Source organism: Protomyctophum parallelum (genome assembly GCF_964188405.1).
Source record: "Protomyctophum parallelum genome assembly, chromosome: 1".
NCBI classification, from domain to species: domain Eukaryota; kingdom Metazoa; phylum Chordata; class Actinopteri; order Myctophiformes; family Myctophidae; genus Protomyctophum; species Protomyctophum parallelum.
In genome coordinates, this window is record NC_139697.1 from 48,877,752 (window position 1) to 48,903,822 (window position 26,071).

Here is a 26,071-nt window from a genome sequence, read left to right on the forward strand (position 1 = left end):
ATGTTAGCATGATAGCATTAGCATGTTAGCATTAGCATGTTAGCATTAGCATGTTAGCATGTTAGCATGTTAGCATGTTAGCATGATAGCATTAGCATGTTAGCATTAGCATGTTAGCATGTTAGCATGTTAGCATGTTAGCATGATAGCATTAGCATGTTAGCATTAGCATGTTAGCATTAGCATGTTAGCATGTTAGCATTAGAATGTTAGCATGATAGCATTAACATGTTAGCATGATAGCATGTTAGCATTAGCATGTTAGTATGTTAGCATGTTAGCATGATAGCATTAGCATGTTAGCATTAGCATGTTAGCATTAGCATGTTAGCATGTTAGCATTAGAATGTTAGCATGATAGCATTAACATGTTAGCATGATGGCATTAGCATGTTAGCATTAGCATGATAGCATTAGCATGTTAGCATGTTAGCATTAGCATGTTAGCATGATAGTATTAGCATGTTAGCATTAGCATGTTAGCATGTTAGCATTAGCATGTTAGCATTAGCATGTTAGCATATTAGCATGTTAGCATTAGCATGTTAGCATTAGCATGTTAGCATGATAGCATTAGCATGTTAACATTAGCATGTTAGCATGATAGCATTAGCATGTTAGCATTAGCATGTTAGCATGATAGCATTAACATGTTAGCATTAGCATGTTAGCATGTTAGCATTAGCATGTTAACATTAGTATGTTAGTATATTAGCATGATAGCATTAGCATGCTAGCATTCGCATGTTAGCATGTTAGCATTAACATGTTAGCATGATAGCATTAGCATGATAGCATTAGCATGTTAGCATTAGAATGTTAGCATGATAGCATGAGCATGTTAGCATGATAGCATTAGCATGTTAGCATTAGTATGTTTGCATGATAGCCTTAGCATGTTAGCATTAGCATGTTAGCATGATAGCATTAGCATGTTAGCATTAGCATGTTAGCAGCATGTTAGCATTTTAGCATGATATCATGTTAGCATTAGCATGTTAGCATTAACCTCAGGCTACGTCCCATCTGCCCTCAAGTCAGCCAGAGTAACACCACTCCTCAAAAAACCAACCCTTGACCCCTCAGATGTCAAGAACTACAGACCGGTATCACTCCTTTCATTTATTTCTAAAACCATTGAACGTGTCGTCTCCAACCAGCTCTCTCTCCATCTCTCACAGAACAACCTGCTGGATCCCAACCAGTCCGGATTCAAGAAGGCCCACTCCACAGAAACTGCCCTGCTGGCAGTCACAGAAGCACTACATGCTGCCCAAGCTGCTTCCCACTCTGCAGTACTGATTCTCCTAGACCTATCAGCAGCATTTGACACAGTGAACCACCAGCTGCTCCTAGACACCCTAGCTGAGCTAGGCATCGGTGGAACGGCACTAAAGTGGTTCTCCTCCTACCTCACCGATCGGACCTACCAGGTTTCCTGGAAAGGTCTGCTATCATCCCCCCGAACCCTCCAAACTGGGGTCCCACAGGGATCTGTACTTGGTCCCCTCCTTTTCTCACTGTACACTAAATCCCTTGGCACTATCATCTCTGCTCACAATATATCCTATCACTGCTACGCCGATGACACACAACTGTTCCTATCCTTCCCCCCCTCTGCCACTCAGGTGGAAGAGCGCATCACTGCATGCCTGGCTGACATCTCACAGTGGATGTCCTCCAACCACCTCAAGCTGAACCCAGACAAGACTGAGCTTCTCTTCTTCCCAGCTAAGTCCTGCCCTATGCGGGAGCTAACTATTTCCGTAGACAACGCCCTGGTAACGTCTGTCCCAACAGCCAGGAATCTTGGTGTTGTCCTGGACAGTCAGCTCTCGTTCAAAGCTCACATCACAGCTGTCACTCGATCATGTAGGTTCACACTCTATAACATACGACGGATTAGACCGTTCCTCACCCAGGAATCAGCCCAGCTCCTAATCCAGACAACAGTCTTGTCAAAACTCGACTATTGTAACTCCCTCCTTACTGGCCTACCAGCATGTGCACTTAAGCCTCTCCAGCTGATCCAAAATGCAGCAGCTCGCTTGGTCTTCAACCAGCCAAAATTCTCACATGTCTCCCCCCTGCTCCGCTCCCTCCACTGGCTCCCGGTCGCTGCCCGCACAGAATACAAAACTCTGATGCTGGCATTCAAAGCAACCAAAGGTATGGCTCCCCCATATCTTACAAGTATGATTGAACCCTACAAACCCTCCCGCGCACTCAGATCAGCCAACGCAGGGAAACTGGAAGTACCCTCACTAAAAACGCCGGGACAACGCTCCACACGTCCCAAACTCTTCTCCCTTCTGGCTCCAAAACTGTGGAATGCACTTCCCATTGCAGTCAGAACTGCAGCATCACTCCCAATCTTCCGCCGTAGCCTGAAAACCCACCTTTTCAGACTCCATCATGGCCCATAGCACTTACCCTAACCCCTTAGATAGCATTTATGTTGGCTTAGATAGCATTTGACACAGACTTATAGCATGTTATGTAGACAGCACTATAATTGTATTGTATATAGTCATAGCACGCCATAGTACATATGTATAGCATAGTAGTGAATATGTATAGTTTATTATGTATAGTGTATGTATAGTTTCATCATATAGATATTCCGCTGTTACCTTCTTAGCTTACGCATGTTTCATGATAAATGCTTTTATGTGATGTATTCCCATGATTTTGTTCTTGCTTAAATGTAAGTCGCTCTGGATTAAGAGCGTCTGCTAAATGCCTAAATTGTAAATTGTAAATTGTAACATGTTAGCATGCTAGCATGTTAGCATGTTAGTATTAGCATGTTAGCATTAGAATGTTGGTGGCAACGTAATGCGCAATGAACTAAGACAAAATACCTCATTGAAAGTCAATGGGGAGACCTGGCTCACATGTAACCAAATGGACCCTTCTGAGAGGCTAAATGTCATCAAATGGTGGTCCGTGGCTCAAATGCTGCACAGACTTGGCGAGCTTCAGGCACCCAGTAAAATTTCTTGATTTTTTTATTTTATTATTATTATTACGATTAAGTATGTGTTGCGGATTTCAACCTGTGTTTCTGCCATTGCATGGCAGGCACCCAGAATAATCGTCCTCAAGACACGAAACTTCGACGTCTACTGCCGGCCGCACGGTTTACCAAAGCCCCACAATATATACATCGAAACGTGCGGCTCGGCCGGGAATGGTGTGCTTGTGCTTTTCTTTCCGTTTCGGGTTACCGTGCCGACGTAATTCGCAATAAACGACGCGAAAAATGCCCCATGCAAAGTCAATGGGGAAATTACTTTGGAGCCACATTACTCTGGCATATTGTTACGTAGAAACACGATTTAAACCTCAAACAGCACACGAGGCCATCGACTTTGTCGTGGTTCAGACGGAATTCGAATACGTTGCACGGTTTGCCCGCTGTCGCAGTTCAAAGTGTGTGTGGTCTGAGCAAAAATCTCGACTCGCAGTGTCGCACGGCCAGAGAGAGAGCTGGTCAGAGGGACAAGACATTGTGAAGACTGTAGCGAAATTCTCAGAACAAATCGTCCTCACGGCCAAAATATTAACTTTACACGCATGGGTTTCGGTAATTTTGTAGCCACACTCGTCCTCTTTCACCCAATGTCACAACCACAGCCCAGATTCATACGGTACGTGAACTACAGCCCTGAAAGCGACAGGTGTACCATCATAATGTGTCATACAACTCCATGTTAAATGCATGAATGAGTCAGCAGTTTTTTCATCACAAACACAATTTCTTAACTCGCTCTCATAACCACGTTTTTTATCGTACCAATACCACGATCGCACACGGCGTACCTCAATGTCTCGGGTCACTCACGGCGAACACAAAAATCGCATTTGACGTTTACTTTTTGCGATAGAGCAATTTGTTCGGACATACGTTCTCTCACTGAGTCAGTGTGGTTTTAACTTTCAATAGTGTTTGCATTCGCATAGACTAGCCCTAGCCCAGGTGAAATTGATACTTTGTTAATGATTCAAGGTCAAGTTGACCACCTCTCAAACACGCGCACACACAAACGCACATGCACGCACATGCACACATGTGCACGCACACACACACATTGAAAGTCAATGGAGAAAATCGGGGAAACACGTAACTCTGTCATTTCTCGACCGTTTCAGAAGCAGGGCGGCTCGCCGGAACCGGGCCGCCCCCCTGAACGAAACCAAATGGACCCTTACAGCTCAGACATCTTAGCATTAGCATGATAGCATTAGTATGTTAGCATTAGCATGTTAGCATTAGCATGTTAGCATGATAGCATTAGCATGTTAGCATTAGCATGTTAGCATTAGCATGTTAGCATTAGCATGTTAGCATATTAGCATGTTAGCATTAGCATGTTAGCATGATAGCATTAGGATGTTAACATTAGCATGTTAGCATGTTAGCATGATAGCATTAGCATGTTAGCATGTTAGCATTAGCATGTTAGCATGTTAGCATGTTAGCATTAGCATGTTAGCATTAGCATGTTAGCATGATAGCATTAGAATGTTAGCATGATAGCATTAACATGTTAGCATGATAGCATTAGCATGTTAGCATTAGCCTGTTTGCATGATAGCATTAGCATGTTAGCATGATAGCATTAGCATGTTAGCATGATAGCATTAGCATGTTAGCATTAGCATGATAGCATTAGCATGTTAGCATGATAGCATTAGCATGTTAGCATGTTAGCAGCATGTTAGCATTTTAGCTTGATATCATGTTAGCATTAACATGTTAGCATTAGCATGTTAGCATTAAAATGTTAGCATGTTAGCATGTTAGCATGTTAGTATTAGCATGTTAGCATGTTAGCATTAGAATGTTGGTGGCAACGTAATGCGCAATAAACTAAGACAAAATACCCCATTGGAAGTCAATGGGGAGACCTCCTGGCTCACATGTAACCAAATGGACCCTTCTGAGAGGCTAAATGTCATCAAATGGTGGTCCGTGGCTCAAATGCTGCGCAGACTTGGCGAGCTTCAGGCACCCAGTAAAATTTCTTGAAATTTTGTTTCTAGTTATTATTAATTTTCAGTGCCATGGGTAAGCGTGGTGACTTGTGAGCTTGTAGATTAGTTATATTTGCCACGCGACCAGGGGGGCAGTCAGCCAGATATTTTGTGAAGCCTCATTTGAAATCGGTAGTTCATATAATGGCCTGTTGTGGCGCTGGACTGGACCCAAAAAGCCCCATAGCTCCATAGAGGCCCATGTATTTTGGCCCAACTTCACCTAGACTGTATTACCTTAATAAACATGGTCATGAATACTTTCTTCTTCCAGTCACTAGTTTAAAGTCTCATTTCTAATGTCATAATATTCTTTTTGGAAAATTATGGTCCCATCAATTAAAAAAATGACCATAAAGTCGCGTATGTTCTGAGGGGCGTGGCTACCGTTACAGTCTATGATCGGGATTCCCCTCCCACTCAAGAGTCTTCTCCTCCCACTCGAGTCAAAATAAAAACCAACGGAGAAGAAGGGGGGAAGTCCCGCCTCGTTGTCTGGGCAGCCAATGACCAGCTGGTACAAAACGGAGCCAGCCAATGGCCAGCTGGTACCAAACTGATCTAGAAAGATGGCGACTTACATCAGGAATTAGCATATTATTACAGGCTTCATTTTACGTTCATGTTAGACCCGGGGAACGCTTTGTCCATATTTTTTACAGTCTATGCACGCGACACGCCGACAACGGCATACATTGAAGAATAAATCAGCTGCCTCGCACTCTTCCTAAACACAGACTATACAGCGCAGCCTGCGTAGTGAGCACAAGACGGGCTCAGTGGGAGCAGTTCTGATTGGCTGCCTCGTCTCCAGCCATGTTGCCTCAGAATTCTTTAGGGTCACTAATTTGAGCATAACAGCGGAGCGCAGCTAAAAAGTTTCATAACGTCAGCAGCAGACCCACAGTCCACAGATAATAATAATGCAGCTGGTAATTAATTGATTTAATCAATTTGGGCTTGTTAGACAACACACAGATCATCAATCTTCAATCATGAAGCGACTTTATCCTTCAGGAAATTATAAAAAGATAAATAAAATGCGTAAGGATGAAATGTGGTGCCCCGGCAGCAGCAGCAGCAGCAATGCAGTGTTCTGTTCTGTGAATTAATACTGCCTCCGTGCCTCGTTTTGATAAGGCTGTGTGGTAGGATTGCTCATTTAAGAAAAATGTGGGTGAAGTTTTACTGGAGAAGGGAGAATGTATGCGTTGTGTTCCAACTCGGTTTTCCGCAACACCAATGCGCGGAGAGAGAGAGAGAGAGTTGCGCCAGCAATGCAATCTTAAATGTTATGTCTCAGGTTGTATTGGTGTAAATATAATTATTAAAAAATCCGAATGGCTCGAATTGAAATCCGAAATCCGAATGGCTCGAATTGCTCAAATCCACGTGGGTTTTTAAAACGAATATCCGAATCCAATTTTTGGACAATTACGGCAGCACTAGAAGACAGGGGCGAGTGTGAAAACGAAACGCATGTGGGGAGGAGGTGTCACTTCCGCTTCATATTTTAGCATTTGAAAATTGCGAGAGTCAACAGTCTGGCCACGCGTAATCTGAGTTCCCAGAAGTTTTATTTTTCGCCACTAGGCGGGCGAGAAAGAACTTCTGGGAAAAAAGGACCGTATCCCTGTGAGGGAAGTACGTTGCGCTCAGAATCTGAGCGGACACTCCCCTTTCCGGTCTGAAGCACTGTGCATACCATGAAAATAGTCCGAAGGGAATCCAAAGTTCCAAACCAGTACCACAATCGCGACAGCAAGTGAAAATAGCGGCGTTACTTTCAGTGTCTTTTTGGACAAATGCATGGAAAATGCTGGACATATTATTGGTGTCGATGGTTTTAAACCCTTGCAGAAGCTATGTTTAGCTACTCTATTAAAAGGTCAGGACGTGTTGGCTTGTTTAGAGACTGGGTACGGGAAAAGTTTGATTTATCAAACGTGGCCTAGCTTGAGTCATATGCTAGCCAGAGGTGGATATCGTGGTGTGGAAAATGGAATCGTGGTCGTCATTAGCCCATTAATATCAATAATGGAGGACCAGACAAGACTCCTCACGTCTAAAGGGATCAGAGCTGCATATGTAGGCAAAGATGAGCGAACAGACCAAGCAATCGTAGACGGCGAATACAATGTTGTTTTTGGTTCACCGGAGTCACTTGTGTCCAATCCATCATGGAGGCGCGTTCTTCAGAGTCGTCTTTACCGCCAGCGGCTGGTTGGGATTGCGGTAGATGAGGTCCACACCGTTGTCGATTGGTAAGCATACCGGTAGTTATTAATATAATCATTATATCTGTGATATCTTCAGTCAAATTGTGCATGTACAGTATTACACACGATTAACATACGTTTTGAATAGTTTACCAGTAGATACGACCTCAAAAGAATCAGTTAGCCTATTGTAATTTTAGTCTCAATCTTAAACCATTATTTTGCCTAAATGTATAAAGTAAAACTGCATCTATTCCCTCAAATACATGTCCCTATTCCCTAACTTTCTTATGTGTATACACATCAGCAGTGTATGCAGAAAATGCACAATTGAAGTATGTATTAACAGTTACAGTTGCAGAATTACAGTACATTTCAGGCCCAACTCAATACAAAAACTGTTAACGTGAACGACACCATAAACTAAGCATTACACTTGTTTACAAGAGTGTTTTAATTTCAATGCATCATTAGTGAAAGTTGGCCAGTCAGATAATTAATATTAGTACATATATGACATTTGTTTTCATAATTAACCAATATGTATTATTCTCGTAGATTGAGACATTTTAATTTCAGTGTTTTCTTTTTTTTGTTCTATTTTTTCACTTTACAGGGGGCTACCAGAGGGCACAGAAGCTCCATTTAGGAAATGGTACGGACAGGTTGGTGAGCTTCGTTCCATCGTCTCAGGATCAGTGCCCATGCTAGCAGTGACGGCAACAGCATCAGCATTGACCAGAGATATGATAAAGAAACAATTAGGAATGCAGGAATGTCTGGAGGTGGTCAGGAGCCCCGACCGCACCAATATTCGACTAGCAGTCAAAAAAGTGTCAAAAGAAGAGTGTGAGACATTTGCATGGCTCTGCCAGGAGTTGGAAAGTAAGGGGCCAAACACAGAGAAAGTTGTAATATACTGCAAGAGAATTGATGACTGTGGCTTACTTTACTGGGATGTATTTAAGCCGTTACTTGGAGAGAAGTCAGTATTCCCTGCAGGAAGTGCTGATGTTCCTAAGAATCGACTTGTCGATATGTTTCACTCCCAGACTTCAAAAGGGGTCCAACAGCAGATCCTGAACTCAATGACTGATCCATTGTCTGTACTCCGGGTTGTGATTGCAACGTCTGCCTTAGGGATGGGGGTGGATTTTAAAGGGGTGAACTTTGTTGTAAATTATGGAGCCCCCAGAGATCTGGAGTCATACATGCAAGCATTTGGAAGAGCAGGAAGAGATGGTTGTGATGCACACTCCATCATTCTTTACCACGGATCACAAATGGTTGGACTGACAGAAAACATGAGAGAATATGTTACAAATGTGTCATCCTGTAGGAGGGTGAAATTGCTAGCTCTGTATGATAGGGTAGAGGTTCAACCATTAACTCCAAAGCATGCATGTTGTGATGTTTGTGCTTTATCCTGTGACTGCAAACAAGAATGCAATGGTGGTTCTAGCTCCTTGGAGCGACATGCAGGAAATGGAACCACCGGAAAACAGAGAGTAGTCAGTGAAGAGCAGAGAGCTTTACTACGAGCAGAGCTTGAAGAGAGAGGTGATTCTCTCATACAGGAAGGATTGTACAGTGGTGTAGCATTCTACTGCAAGCCAGACCATATGGTTGACGCCCCCAGTGGCATAATAGAAGAGGTATTGGAGTCATGCAGCACTCTATTCACATTGGATGATATTCTTTGTCAAATACAAGTCTCAGACACTTCACAGGCACAACTAATATTAGATGTCATTGAGGTTGTATTTCAAAATGAAGCGTCTGATAGTGAGGTTCAGGATGCCATGCTGGTTTCAGCCCTACAGGCTCTGGAAGATGTCGACCTGACTGACTGACTGACTCGCTGACTGACTGGCTAGTGGCTAAGCAAAGCATGTACTTTTAGATTATTTTGTACATTTAAATTCAAGTACTCCATTACAAGTACATATCTCTCTAAGTAATGGGGTTGAGGACTTTGTCCAACATTGCTTACAATTAAGGGATGCATGATTAATCGGAATAGGCCATATAGGCTTTCACCAGCAAAAATGTTTTAATTAAAAAAATAATCGGTATCAGCAAATAATCGTGCACCACTACTTACAATGAATGTACTGTGATGCATTGTGTACTGGGATTGTAAATTGGCTATTTTCAGACAAATGTAAAATGATCTTGAAAAATAATGGAAAAGTTAGAAATATACTTCATTACGACAGTCATGTAAAATAAAATACAATATTGTAACTCAAATGTTAATTTTCTTGTAGATGCTTTTTATTATATTAATAATATTCTCAGATTTCACAGAAATAGATCTGATGGTGTACAATTACCCCCTTTAACAGTCTGCTGATTGATCAGACAAGACTTCCACTGCCTGCTCACTTGGTAAATATTTGAGATATTGATTTATTTCTGTTTTTGACATTGTATTAGTGGTCTTGTGCAATTAACACTTCTATGGTTTTGTTATCTTTATAGAGAAGACTAAGCTTTTGTAAACCTTTCAGTGCTCACACTCCAAAAATTATAATAAACTTACTGAGCGGTGCAACTATACTTTTATATTGTTACTTTGAAAACCTGCATTTCCCGTCAGTCGTGTCACATCAAGCCTCCATATATGGTCATGCATCGTGACACGTCGCACCACATCGCGCCAAATTAACCAAATTGGTACAACACATGGATCCCCATATATGATGAACACAACACTGACCTAATCTAAGAGTCCTGATCTAACCCTGGATAGCCATACCTGGACATACTAGATCTGCATATATGGAGCCGGCAAGCAACTCTACATCTGACCTCACTGACACCAGATTAATAGTTTAACTCCTGCTTCTCATCCGTCATACTGGTTTTAGTTACTGCTTGTGTGTGCATGCGTGCTGCAGTGGTCAATGGGTGAGTGCTTATTTTATATATATAATAACAATTATTTAAGTTATTCATTCACATGGCATTGCTTTCTTCGTTGCAGGGATATTTTTTTTCTTGTATTTGAGAATCCATTCTTTCACTTTTGCAGGTTGGAGAGTGTGGAGAGGGTGGCAGGTGTGCTTGGGGAAGAACATATAGGCCTTGCGCTCGGGAAGGTGCTGGAAAACCTGCTGCTCTTGCAGGATTTGCACCATGGTAAATATGTCCTTCTCCCTGTTGATATCCGTGTGCTTTCCTGATTCAGGTCTAAGACCACAGTCCTGATCAAATGTCTCCATGAGATATCTCTGCTCACCAATGGTCCTGGAGAAAGCTTGCGCAATTTCAAAAGACAGATTTGGCCCCTCATGTGCAATGGCATCCTTCGTGTATCTGACATAATGCTCGCAATTCAAATCCAGGGCTATGTTCTTCCCCACACCACCGCTGGTATTGACAGTTCGGTTCCATTTCAGACGGTGTGAGACACTAGGCTCAAGTGTATGCAGGTCAAACTGAAGCTTCAGTGCCTCAAGAGCATATTTGCTCCGGCTTGCTGCCTTGAAATGAAGTAATTTGAATTTCCAGAGCCTGCAGGTTCTTTCCCCATCTCCTTCAGCAATGGAGTCTAAAAAGTCTCTTTCAAGTAGCGCTTGTTTCAGTAATGAGCTATGGTACACAAACACACCATCTACATTTTTATCTTTATCTCCTTTTGCTGACACTGAAATAGTCTTCTGACTGTTGTCACTTATTTTAACGCCATGCTGATTTTCATGTTCTATCTGCTGTGATTGCAGATAAAAACATGGATGACTGCAGCCAGGGTAGCGACAGTTAAATGTTTGTGGCACCACGGCGTCATCACATTGTTGAAATGTTGAGTCATTGTTGTCATTCATGATGTATTTATCAATGATGTCAAACAACTGACTATCCCACCATCTCTGCCTTTCAGCATTGGAAGAAAAGTCTGGGGGGATGTGGTCCTTTGGTTTGTCCTGTGGTGTGTCCATCTTGAAATGGTGCAGAGCGGCACTTATGATTTCAGCATCAATAACATCTTGCAAAAAGACACTACAGGGATGGTATTTATCACCAAGGGCAGAGGCTGTAACATTTCTTCTGTTTATGGCACTCTTCAGTTGATGTAGGCTCCCGATGTCACCGATGGATCTGGTGTTGTAGCACTTTTTGTAGATGAGGTCGGTAAAGTTCATGCTTGCATGAAAGTCTGCCACTGATGGAACCAGACCCTCTAGTCTATCAAAGCTCTGTTCTTCATTCTTTAGTGATCTACAGACACTGTCAACATTCTGCTTTGTTAACTGATCACCTGTTAGAATCATTTTAACAGCAGGTTGGACAACTTCAGACTCATTTGTAGACTTCTTTTCAAGGGGCACATATCTCTCATTAATATATTTCAATGCTTGACTCAGCTCACTTGTTCTCCTTTCATCTGTATCTAGCAATCCCAGTGGCACAGTCTCGGTCATCATCGCCATTTCAGCAGAATACTGATGAGGTAGATGGAACTGTACATTTTCGCGAAAAGCACTGAATTCCTCAATGTAGGACACAAGGACACGGCCAACCAGTTCTTTAAATTCAGTCCGAAGATGTTCTCTGTCTTTTTTGTTGGGAATGATGTCTGCTATGGGAACTTCAATTATTGGTGTAGCTTTCTCCTCAATCAGGTGATTTCCGCTTACCCTCTCTTTATTTCCAACCATTATCACCCAGTGATACTGAATTGGTTGATGGCTTGATGAGATGATGTGCGGGGTGACAGTTCGGTCAAGGTTGTCTATTGTGATTTGGTATGGGACTGGGTTGGCTGTGTCCACCTACAAGAAATAACACATTTTAAGAAATTATTTTATACTCAATATGTTTCTAAAGTAAAATCAAATGGCTATTTTATGTATTTATTTGACTTAATGATGCATTTTACAACAATTTCATAAATATTTTAATACATTATGAACTGAACATACCATATGGTCATCGCCATCTTCAGATATGTCAGATGCTGAAGACGGCAGGACTTCAAATCCTGACAACATGCTCTGGCTGCTCTCATGACTTGTGTCACTGAGACGATCACTCTAAAAATGAATTATGTAAACATTTTATAACCTCTAAATGTTTAAAGACAATTGCAGGCACTTTCAGAATCAAATTCATACAATTTATAAATGTAATAATATTATTTTGTCTATAGGTTCTTGCCTCATCCAAGCTTTGCCAAGATGTGGATTGACAGTCCAATTGAGCCACTTCTTCCTGTCTAAGCTGACTACTGGCGTCTCCCATCTGTAAGTGTAATAACACATGTTGACTGGAAACAGATTGCACAAGCATTAAATACATTACATGATAATTTGACAAATTCAACAATGTTTGCTACAAGAACAAACCTGATGTGCACTTTTGACTGTTTCCTGTAATTCAGCTTTCCATTGTATAAGTTTTCTGTCCCATGATTCCCCCATGTCCTTAAGTCTCTTCACGGTGCTTGGGTAGGACATACAAACGCCAAGTTGGCTCAGGCGTTCAATGCACCTCTTCTTGGCTCCACCAAATCTCAACACAAGAGAGTTTCTGTACTTATGTGCACACATTTTTTGTGAGCGTGCATTTAGAATAGTGCAGCCCGCCATTGCCATGGTGGATAATTTTCTTCTAAAATATTTGTTTTTTTTGTCAGAGACAGCAGCCGCCACTTTAAGGAACAGGAGGAATGTGGGAGCAACTCCACTCCACTCTGAAAGCACATTGTCCCATTTGAAGTCTTTCAGATCTGCCGGTGTTGTCTTTTGGAGCACAGATCCTTGTCTGATCATGGTACGGCATTCCTTCTGGACAATACCCAGCACTGCAGCCACAACCACATCCTGGAGTCCTGGTACACTCATGACAGCCTTTGGAATGTGAATGTATCTTTTATTTACCAAATGGTTGGCAATTGTAATCCATTTTCCACAGAGACTTGCTGATCGTGTGCTGAATTTGGTTTTAACTGTAATCTGTAGGATAGAGTGCAATTTGATTAGATGAAGGTGTTAACTAAAGCAAGTGCACTATGGTCAGAATTCTGTCCTTGACCGCTTTACATTGTTCCTTTTTGAAGAGTTGGCTTGGGATGTAAAGTGAGGCAAATTGGGTACTATTAATTATGATTTAATTATTGGCTATGATAGATATTTATTTTATAGTTGTAGTTAATAGTTAAAGCTTGTCATACAGTAAATTGAAAATAAATGCACTTACGCGTGGTAGTTTGGCAGAGCGGCATGCAGATGTGTGCGTCAACCTCTAAATACACAAATAAAAGATGTTGTTATACATGCCCATACATTTACTAAATAATCTGATATGTTTTAATACACCAAGATCTGTGTAGTGTTCAAAAACCTGGCCTTCTGTATTACCTGTGATTTCAGAGAGGGTGTGTGTTTTGCTGTGGTGGCTGCCGATGTGTCGTATACAAGCGACCTCTAAGTACACAAATTATGTTTGTTATTCGTATATGTGCTTATTCGACATGCCCATACATTTAGCCGCATGTATTACCTGTGCAGTAAGAGCTGGTGCTACACTTGCACTTGACTGGTCTGCAGCAGCTCCATCAACATCATGTATGGTTGATGACACAGTCATGGACAGTCTTTCAACTGCTTCCTGAGTGACGGATGTAAACATCATGTTAAAAGCTGATATTACATATGCTTATACCAGTAGAATTTATAGATTAGTTAGTTATTTTCTTAAATAGAGAAAATCAGTGTATAAGTTTTACACAATTAAGCCTAATCTATTACCTGTTCTGTCAAAGAGTGTGCTATGCTTGCACTTGACTCATCTGCTGCAGTAACTGCTGTCCTCGCAGACAGAGTTGTAACTGCTTCCTGTGTGACAGATGTGTAGACGTCATGTTATTGGTCAAAATAAACACAACGATGACTTTAATGTATTATAAATGACCTGCTAAACTATTTAGGAAATGGTAGTAAACTATATATATTTTAATGGTCTAATTTATACACAAATCCCTTAAAAAAGTCCTATTTTATGAATTCACTAGAAATATCATATTCTATATCTTCATGCATTGTTCCTTGACTACAATTACAATAGCAAAACTGGAGTTGACTGCCTTGCTGAGGTAATGTACTAATTTTCCATGTGTTTTCTTTTGTTCATGTTATACATAGAATGTTTGTAATACAAATTGAAGGTTGCTTTTGAGTTTAAAATATTTGTATTCTATTGCAGCTTAATGGTACATCCTTGAAGGTGAAGGCAGCCATGCACCTGCTCAACTGGAGCATGTAGGGGTTCAGTGTTTTGCTCAACGACAGAGGTGGTGATTGAACCTCTGCTCTACACGATACCTCCCAAGTCACTGCCACTGGTGTGGACGGCGATTACCTCCAGCTAGGAATCCCAAGCCCTGCCAGGGCTTGCGAAAGCTTTGGATGCTAATTATCTAGTGAGCTGAGTCAAGCATTGACATATTTTAATGAGAGATATGTGGCCCTTGAAAAGAAGTCTATGATTGCTTGGTCCGTTCGCTCATCCTACATATGCAGCTCTGATGCCTTTAGACGTTAGGAGTCTTAGGAGACTTTCATGCATGTATGAAGTTTACCGATCTCATCTACAAAAAGTGATACAACACCCTATTCTTTAGGGCCCTACACCAGGGCTTTATACTGTTAAGAGGCTGGTGTACCTCGCATGAACCCATTCAGGACAGGAACTTCTTTTGGTGTTTTAAGCATTGTTATACTTTAGCTGTTGAAAAATAGATGATATGTTGTACAACTAGTGTGTGTGTGTGTATATCACTTCCGGTTTTGCGATGAGGGCAGAGAAACCATGATCGTGGGGATCACAGCGTCGGCTATGGGCCGTGGAATAACCCTTGTTTTGACCAGAAATGCCATGTGAGACAAAAGGAATTGGAGATATATGCTATTGAAAGGAACAGATTGAATTGGTGCGGGTGTGCACCAAGCAATCACCTAGCAACCCAATGCAGGGAAACAAACATACATGATGTCACTGAGCATCATGAAGGTACTGAAAGACCCACCCACCTCAGACAACATTAAGAAAATTACAAAAAATATAATTGTCCGGATGAAAATCACCTGTGTTTAGTGTTCTAGGTACTGTACCATTTTGGGCGGGAAATGGGAATCCCTTTTGGTGTTAGCATTATGTTATGCTTTAGCTATTGAAAAATAGCAGATCTACAAGCTCATAGCGCGCCACGAGTGGCGTGCTACGAGCTAGTAGGTCTGCTATTTTTGAAATATACGACTGACATAGAAACATAGCTTTTTCAGAAAACTGTCAGGATGTAGAAGACATTTTTTTAATCTGATCTCAGGTCAGAATGGGTTAAACAATCAGCACTTTTGGGTGGGGCAGTGGTAAAGTACCTGCCCGCCACCGCTGAGTCTAGGCGGGGTTCAAATCCACTGCAGTGCATCCTCCAGCTTCAAAAGGGAAGCCTAACGGGAATATTTGTCACTGCACATACTCCTACGGGCTGGTGGCGCCACCTGTCAACGGGGAGGGCTGGGCAGGAGGAGTAGGGAAGCAGTGTTTCCTGCAGGAAAAGGTCTTGGCATGGTGCTGGGCGCGGGGGGGTCGAACATTTTGATTAATTAATTAATAAATTAAGATTAATTTGGATTATTGCTCTTGTATTGCTATTGGAGACACTGGGGAGGCACTGGGGGGACACTGGGGGACACTGGGGAGGCACTGGGGGGACACTGGGGAGACACTGGGGGGACACTGGGCAGGCACTGGGGAGACAAGGGGAGGCACTGGGGGGACACTGGGGAGACACTTGGCAGGCACTGGGCAGGCACTGGGAAGACACTGGGGAGGCACTGGGGGGACACTAGGGGGGCACTGGGGAGGCACTGGGGAGACCTGGGGGGACACTGGGCAGGCACTGGGGAGGCACTGGGAAGACACTGGGGAGGCACTGGGGAGGCACTGGGGAGACTGGGGAGACACTGGGGAGGCACTGGGGAGACACTGGGGAGGCACTGGGGAGAAACTGCAGCCACTGGGGAGACATTAGGGAGGCACTGGGGAGGCACTCAGGGGGACACTGGGGAGCCACTGGGCAGACACTGGGGAGGGAGAGGCATACTTTGGTTAGACATAGCATTGGTTAGACATGGGTTACGGTTAGGTTTAGGTGTGCTGCCTCGTGGGAGGTTAGGGTTAGGGTGAGGGTTTGAGATAGGTTGTAGATGTAGGACTAATGACTGGTCTAACCAATGACTAGTCTAAACCAAAAACTGTCTAAACTAAGTACTGCACCCCTGGGGAGGCACTTGGCGGAAACTGGGCAGACACTGGGCAGGCACTGGGGGAGGCACTGGGGAGGTACTGGAAATTTCATATCACACACACTATGATTCACTATCCCCCTTTTCTTTTTGGAAGCTTGGCATGGCGCGATTTATTTCAAGCATGGCACAGCGCCATGCCAACAACATTGTGCAGGAAACCCTGAGAGTCGTCACTGGCAGATAGCATACAACAGCAGTGGCAAGCAGCGGGAGGAATTATTTGGACTAAAACGACTAAATAGGGGAGAAAAATGCAAACAAATGTATGTTTCGTAGTTACAAAACATATTTTTGTAACATATTTTAAGTGAATAAAATTTTATTTTGCCAGGGTTAGGGTCTCTATGCCTGGTATAGATTATGTTAATACAATATAATTACATTAAATACAATTGTTGTCTCCACCAGGCCGAAGGCATGGGGGGAGAGTATGTTTTGCACTCCGTCCGTCCGTCCGTCCGTCCGTCCGTCCGTGTGTCCGTCCGTCCGTCCGTCTGTGTGTCCGTCCGTGTGTCCGTGAGCAGCTAATCTCGGCCACCGTTAACCCGGTCCATGCCAAATTTTGCACACACACTCCCTGGATGCCAACGATGAACCTCTGCCCCAAACTTTCCAGAACGGCCTGTTATAGCGCCACCAGGAGGCCGCTTTGTGCAAAACAAGTTTTTGCACAGTACACCTACAGATTTTGTCCAAACATCACGCAAATTGGTACACAGTCTCTCTAGAGCCATTCAACGAAACCGGTCTTTCAGATTTCTCAGACTCCATCCTGATTGGTTAAGATTGGCTTCCAAAGTTCACAGGAGTGATCCGTTTCAAACAAAATGCTGCAAATCATGAACACATCGCGTGATTTCCGTGAAATTCTGCACCCACATTCCCACTAGGCCGAGGACGAAATGCCACATGAACAATTTCAACTCAGCCTCAAGGTGGCGCTATAACTGGCCGAAAACTGTTTTTACCTCTAACTGCACGGATCTGTGGATAACTTTGTATGCCAACTCCCTAGAGGCCAAGGAAAAACATTTGCCTGGAATTTTTCACATCTGCTCTTTATAGCGCCACCAGGAGGCCGACATATGTAAAACACATTTTCTATTATTACTCCTTCAGATTTTATCCAAATTTCACGCAAATCGGTACACATGATCTCCATAGTCATGTGATCAAGACAGGTTTGTTTGATTTCTCATATTCCATCCTGATTGGCCACGATTGGCTCCTACATTTTTCAGGAGTAGCCCGCTTTGTACAAATCGCCACAACTCCTCAACGCAGTGTCCGATTGCGATGAAACTGTGCACGCATATTCCCACTAGGCTGAGGAAGAAATCCTGGTGGAGACCTGTGCCCAGAAGGGCACTTTTTCTAGTTGTTGTTGAATTTGATCTCCCTGCTCTTCTGAGACATGTACAGTAAGTAAGCCTTGTCTAGATGAGTTAGTCAGGGGATATTAATACAATCTGGTAATAAATTCCTTATCAAGAATTTTCTTCACCAATGTGTTTGGAAGGGTGTCTACTAACATATCCCACATTGCTTTATATTCAACCACCCTAGGGGAACTTTTGACAGCTGCTGAAAGTTGGGGTACCATCAACAACCTATATAAGGCAAAATGTTAATTATGCTTTAAGTAGCATGTGACATGTCAGTTTTCATGATTCTGAATGCATTCCAAGCATTAGCTATGCACGAAGAACACTCCTTGGGCTGAAAACGGCCATAGCCGTCATCGCAAAATGAGCTCAGCACATTTGGGCAAGTGGATATATGGCCGAATTTAGCCCAAGGGGTTTGACCCCTAGTTTGGCCATAGACTCCCTAGTTTGGCCATAGCCACTTGGTATGGTACCCAACTTTCAGCAGCTGTCAAAAAGACCCCTAGGGTGGTTCAATAGAAACCAATGTGGGATATGTTAGTAGACACCTTTACAAACACATTGGTGAAAAAATTCTTGGTAAGAAATGTATTCACAGATTTGACATTATTCTGATAATATTCCCTGACTAAATTGGTAAAATAATAGCAGGTCCACCATTTTTGAAAATGGCTGCCATTGTCACAGGATAAATCTAAATAGTACAACTGTATTCCTCCTCCTTGAAAATGTAGGATTAGTCACCAGAATCAAGATCCTAGGTGGTGTAGAACTTGAGTTATTGTATAATATTGTATAATAATAATAAGCAGCCATTTTGAAAATGGCTGCCATGGTCACAGGGCCAATAGAGCACCGAAGTCTGACGTCACTTTCAGTAGAGGGCGTCAGTCCCCAGGTTCATGTATTTGTTTAGTTGCATTGAAATCCCCATTGAGGCGATTTTAGATCGCCTCATATAACAACTGTGTTTGAAAAGTAAACATGTCACCCTGGCCGCTTCACTCATATGGATATGAAGAATCAACTGACTGAGAGAAAACGCTAATGTTACTGCTGCTGAATTAGTTAGATTTTCGCTAGAAGCAGACTGTATCATAATGAGTGACTGACTGTTGCAAACGATACAGAGACACCTCCCTGACAATAACGCCGAGACAGCTTGTTTATTTTTGGACCACAACGCTTATAGTAGACGATATTAAGATCACCCCATGTTATTCTCCATAGAGAAATTACTTCCGTGAACCAGGGGAATCGTCGGGATGAGCGAGTTACGTCAGGACTTCGGTGCTCTATATAAATAGTACCACTGTATTCCTCATCCTTGAAAATGTGGGACCAGAATCAAGATCCTAGGTGGTCTAGAACCTAAATCAGTTAAACTTGTCAACTCCGTCAGATGTTCGTCAACTCCATCAGACGTTCGTCCCGTGATGTTTTTGTTAATTACCAAAGAAATAGAAAATTCGATGTTAAATCTTTTGTGCTTATGTATTGAAACACCATCTGAAATGATACGTAATGATGATTTTCTTTTTTTTTACATGGTTTTCATGTTATAATATTGAAAATAAAGGTTGAAATGACGGATTTGAGAAATTGGGATATTTCATAATAGTGTGATATTGGAACAAAACAATATTAAAATAATTGTATTACTTAACTTGATTACTGGAAGCCATTATAAGATAACTGAGGACTTTATATTATTGTTGAAATGATCAAATTCAAAGGGATTTTAGTGTGTCTGACGGAGTTGACATGAATCAGCTATTAAGTGCATAAATGTCCCATTTTAGAAAGAAATGTTACGCGAAAAACCTGTTCCTTCTCAATATTGGTAGTTGAGACCTGTGTCTGCAAATACATCTATTTGATTTGAATGTATCTTAAAAAAAAAAAAATCTAGTTTGAAAAAAGTTTTGTCCCTTATCTCAAGAATGGGTGACAGTTAAAGGTAGTATAGTATAATATGTCTGTGATATTTCCTTGTTCAAATGTGTTTTTGTTTTACCAGAAATATGGTATCAGAAATCTGAAATCTCTTACAAGACAGACCTGGCCTAGCTAGCAGCCATATAAGAACACAACCAAATCACATTACATTAAATGCAACATACTGTATGTACGTACGTACAACATACATGTCTATAAAATCCACAATAAAAACCTTGAAGAAAGCTATTCAACCATGGCCTCTCGAGAAAAATAAAATAACAAAATAAATGTAATACAGGCCTCGTTCACTGCAGTGTTAAATAGCTCTGTGATAGTAAATATTGCTATAGAGTGTTTGTTCAGTAACAGGGGTCTCGCATGCTGTAGACTTCACATAACATTTCAGTGGTGAGATGATTGTCTTGCTTTACTCCCCACGTGTTCACAATGCATCCATAACTGTGTGTTTGCAGGAGCAGCCTCTGCACAACGTCATCCATGAAGCCATGCAGGAACACATGCAAGGAATCGACTTCAGAAGAAGAAGAACTGGACAAGGACTGGACAAGGATGGACTGCTACATGACTTATGAAGGCACGCACGCACACACACACACACACACACACACACACAGAAAGAGAGAGGCGAATTGAGTTCTAGTCATATTCTAGTTTTAGTTGAATACATATCAATTAACAAATTTGTTTGTGCGCACGCAGGCTTAAACGTGAAGGCCGGCGTGAACGAGGTCACTGGCTTCGTGTTCGGAGGAAACGCCTACAACTGTGGCACCTGGATGGATAAGATGGGAGAGGCTCGCAACAGGGGTGTTCCTGCCACACCGAGGTAGCTATAGCAATAAGGGTGTTCCTGCCACCCCCAGGTAGCTAACAAGGGTGTTCCTGCCACCCCCAGGTAGCTAACAAGGGTGTTCCTGCCACCCCCAGTGTGTGTGTGTGTGTGTGTGTGTGTGTGTGTGTGTGTGTGTGTGTGTGTGTGTGTGTTTCTCAGGGACGGGTCGGCGGTGGAGATCGTGGGCCTCTGTAAGTCCACGCTGCGTTGGCTGGTGGATCTTAAAAAGAGACGCTTGTTCCCCTATACCAGTGTCACCATCCGCAGAGAAGGTACGCAGTGACAAAATATGCCATCAGAGAACTGCATTCTTCAGAACAATCAGAATTCATATATATTTTTAAATTTTAAGTGAATAGGCTCTTCTATGCACACAGAATAACTATTGCTATACTTCCGGGGCCGCTTCCCTACTTCCTTCACAGGACAAATACCATACATTGTGTTGTATGCCGACTGGGACCGCAAGATCCAGCAGAACTTCGAGAGGAAGTTCCACTACTCCACCACCGGCATTTACAAAGACAGTTACGGAGCCTCCAGTTGCTGGTGTGACTACGAGCTAAGACCAAACTTCACCATAGCCATGGTGGTGGTAGGTGACAACTAACTAAACGTTACCAAGACTTCACCATAATGGCAAATAAAAAAACGTTACATATACGTACGCATTTAGGCTACTGTAAACAAGCAAGATTGAAACATTTTCAATCTTGCCATTGGTAGGTGGCAACTGGCAAGAAACTAACTAACTAAAGCCCTTCTCTCATATTAACACTGTGCAATTGGCCTTTCACACATGTAGCATGCAACGGGAGAATGTCTGTTTCAAATGCATTCACACATGAAGGTAAATAGCCCGTAAGGGTGAGGGGTGGTGTCTGGGTAGTAGATGAACACTTTAGCTAGTCCCTCTTAAATAGCCATGACACATTGAATTGCGTGACTGTAAGGTTTGCCATTGATGTGCCTAAGTAAAACACAAAAGTTTGATTGGTGAACATTTCCAACGGTGTCGCTCTGTGATGCGCTGTGACACGTAGATCAGCTATTTTCGTTCTGCGACACCTGTGTGCAACTATGTGCTTATTCCTGTGTGTGTGCGTGTGTGTGTTTGTGTACGTGTGTGTGTGTGTGTGTGTGTGTGTGTGTGTGTGTGCGCAGGCTCTGACTCTGGCTGAGGAGAAACATCTGGGCATGAGGACCCTCTACCCTGTGTGAGTACCTCCTCTCCTCTGGTTGTTTACACAGATGCTACAGTAGGTTTAATGTTTACCTCTTTAGCCTAGTTCCTTTGAGGCACTACAGTATGTTGTTCCCTTACCTCATTTACCCTGCAGTTGTTTGACTAGAGTTCATGCTTACGCTGATCTCACACCAGTAAGTGGCTTTGGATAAGAGCATCTAGATTGTGGATTCACAAAAGGTAGATTGTGATCTACCAGTATAGATCATAACGGCTGTGCAGGTAGACCACATGACATGCCCCTAAAAAATAACTATTAAAATGTAAAAAGAATCACAAAACTCTTTGGCACTACCTCTTGAATTAAGGTGACTTGATTGACACACACACACTATTTCCCATTGAAAGTGTGTTTGTCTTAACGCCAGCGCCGCTATTTGAAAGCCCTCTTTCAGTGGGTAGAGCTTGTTGAGCTGGCCATTTTAAAAGTAGTTCTCAAGCCCAAAAAGTGTGGGCACCCCTGATCTAGATTGTAAGTACATACATAGTAGGTCTTGTGTCGGTGACATAATGGAACATTGTGTGTGTTGTGTCAGTGACATGGGGTACTGTGGCGTCTATGACGGTCTGGACAACTACCATCGAGGACCGGTGAGTACACAACAAAGCACCACATTTACCACTCTAGTTAATGTGAGTGTCCAATGAGTTCTTTAGGTTTAGATACACCAACTATATTAATGTTTTTGCCATTTGCATGCAGATCTGCCAAACTGCCAGAAATACCAAAAAAACGTGGGTGTCCACAAAACTGTTACTTTTCAGGAAACAGAAGAAAATAACCTGTGTTCCAATTAAACCAATGTAGTTATTATTTAGTCACAAGTGCTTGTTAATACTATAATATTGAACCAATTATTACCAAACCCCCAGGGGTTCCGGGAGGCCTCCGGCTAAGTTATTGGCAGAACTCTGTTCACTTCATGGGGCCAGTCTTCTACATATACTTCTATTGGCGAAGTGCTAGGCGAAGAGTGACAAGGCCTGGACTGGAAGTTGGCAGAATGCACTGGACTCAGGCAACAGCCCATAGCTTAAATTTTTTAGTAATAGTACAACATAAACATTATACAGAGACTTTAATTGTCACTGTGCAATACTATAAAACAGTTGTCATGTTGCACACATGCCTAAAATGGCTGATATTTGCGCCGCCCTCGTTGGAAACAATGTTTTTCAAACTCCAGCTTGTCACACTCCAGGGCTGCATGAACAGCACTCGAGCGCTGTTTTCTGACCCCTCAATGGTGCAACTCTCAGCTCTCAGCTGGCTCTGGTTATTGGTAACAAATGGACCCTAATGGGTCCCTTTGGTTCCATTTCTACACCGCTCAGAGTTATGGGGGTTCATGACCCCAATGCAGAGTAAACTGGGGGTCCTTGAAATTAAAAGGTTTGAGAATCATTGATTTAAAAAAGAAATAGAAAACAGACACACTTTCACCCTGGTTGTTAAGACTGAGTTGTGTTCTGAACCCAAATGCAACCACTCAGGAGACAGGAAGACAATTAAGCACTTTATTGTCCAAATTGAGCAGGATACTGATAATGTATAGTTATATATATAAATACATAAATACTCTTATCATATAAATAGGTAGATATGTATCTATGAGGATATATATAATATAAAGCTATACTTAGGGGAAATCCAAGAGAGTAGTCGGGGGCGAGCTTGTAGATCGGCAGCCAAACAAACAGTCCATGAACAAGGTGGTGACGAGATCCAGGCGTGGCACGGCAGAATAGCCAGGTCTGGAGGATGAGAGGAACAAAATTAGCAAACAGCTAATACTGCAGCTAAACACACAAAAAGCTCTACTGGGTACGAGCAGCAACAGAGTAGAGAGAAAACTGTACTTGCCAGGCGTTTCTATGGGAAGATCTGGCGAGGAGTGGAGGGAAGGCAGGGTTCTTGAAGACTCTGGTGATCAAGGTAGAATGGAAACAGGTGTGCAGTGCCACACCCAGGCAGCTCGTCAGAGGGGGAGGGGAACACAGAGGTGGACCTGACTAGGTGGAAGAGTGGTGATGGCGCAGTGGGTTGTGCCCAGGAACACCAGAAGTGGAAGGTTGGGGTGGAGGGTTCGAACCCGGGTTCGAAACCGTAACACTGGTGTCCCCATAGATACTATCTTTTCAAAAAGTAGCAAAAAATAGCCCACGACCTTCCCTGGTTTATAACACACACACACACACACACACACACACACACACACACACACACACACACACTTATGCACACACACACACACACAGCTTGGTAATAAAGGTGTTTTAATTTGTTATTGTGACCTGATATCATAATAAAGTCACCATAATAAACTGTGCGTGTCACGCGCACGCATGACTGACTTTGACTTTGTGGTGTGGTGTGGTTAAGAAATTAAGCCCTATACTTCAAATAGCAACACATTGAAGATCTGTAGATATGCTTTTTTATATTGTTTTGGTTTGTTTTTTGTTTTTTTTAAATGCTTGTAAATGATGTATATGATTTGCATATCCAAGTTCAGATGCAGATGCGTTGTACAAACGAAACGATCATGAACAAAACTTCATGAACAGAAATCCTGCACTCTGCTCTTGCTCAGCACTGTCAGCAGCATCAATTTTATTAAAATTGACATGGCGTTTCTGTGACTCTGGACCTTCATTAAGAGTGTCTATTACTCCAGCCAATGTTTTGTTTGTTTAACCTTATTGTTAAATCGTAGTTAAGTAGGTAAAGGCCAAATTATTTGGTGTCGGTTCCTTGGCTCAACTTTGTAGCAACAATAACAATAGAAGTCAGAAAGAGAATAACACAGTTTCTAAAACGGGTAGTCCCAATACATGATTCTGATTGGCTGGTTACCGTCACGTGACCGGTGTAAATCTCACCCATAATCCACACCTTCAATCACTTTATATCAATCCCAGGTGCAAAAGCAGTGCTGCTGACCGCTTCACATGTAGTAGTATCACTCCGCCACCCGGAACCGGCTTTGTTGTTGTTATTATGGAACCGTTCACAGTGACTTTTGATTTGTTGGGTGGACTAAGTGTGGACGAGTGGTTGCAAGAAAGCGACAATATGGAGGAAGAACAGACAAAACGACACGCAGAAATAAATGACAGCGACCTACAAGAGCTTGAAAAGTCAAGAAACGAAGAGGGGACCGTGAAACAGACAATGTGGGCCGTTCGCTGTTTTCAATCCTGGTGTACCCAGAAGGAGTTGTATATTGACTTTAAAACAATCACAAAAATGGACCTTAACGAGACTTTGCGGCACTTCTATGCCACCGTGAAAAACGGGAAATGCGAGTCTTATGGTTTCAGCAGTTATGTTGGGCTACGTGCAGGGCTTAACCGGTACATAAATGATCCACCCATAAGTCGGTCCTGGTGTCTACTGAAAGATTCTGAATTTATCACCAGTAACAATGTCTTTGTTGGAGTAGTGAAGAAACTCCGCAGAGAAGGACGTGACAAAACAACACATCACCAAGCAATAACAGAGGAAGACTTGGTCAAAATCAAGCACTCTACAGCGTTGAATCCAAATACACCACGGGGTCTCGTCAACAAAGTGTGGTTTGATGTGCAGCTGCACATGGGACGCAGAGCTAACGAGGGGAACCGTAAACTGAAGCCTGAATCATTTACTGTCCGCCAGTAGTGTTATAGGACACTATTGGTCCCTAGGGACCATATTCCCTCCCACCCTTTTTATTTAGGGGGGATCCTAACCACCCATTTTTTAATTAATCTAAGGCACTTTAGGGGGGCGTGGCACGTCCGCAATTGATGACGTCATCATATTGATTTTGCTGATTGGAGTTTCCGTTATCTATTGACCTCATCAGATTGTATGAGTGTACTTTCATCTTTGGCAGTTGGGGGATCAATATGATTCTAGTTCTGCATTCGAATTGGTTTCACATCCCCATCTGTTCAAACTGAACTGCGCATGCACTGATTTGTGTAGGCGAACTGTCCTATTGATTGTGTGTGTGTGTGTGTGTGGGGTCCTGTTGCCTGGGTGTGTGGGCCTGAGGTCAGCAGTTCGTATGTGTTATTTT

At 42.6% G+C, this 26,071-nt stretch overlaps 1 pseudogene across 1 annotated transcript in view; it reads right to left on the reverse strand.

Annotated features, from left to right (window-relative positions):
• LOC310873343 overlaps positions 1-21,949 on the reverse strand; it is a 456,333-nt pseudogene extending 434,384 nt beyond the window's left edge. Inside the window, exon 1 of the transcript in view lies at positions 21,881-21,949. The product of the transcript in view is annotated as an uncharacterized misc_RNA (transcript). The remainder of the gene's footprint in view (positions 1-21,880) is intronic.
• Between the last annotated feature and the right edge of the window lie 4,122 nt (positions 21,950-26,071).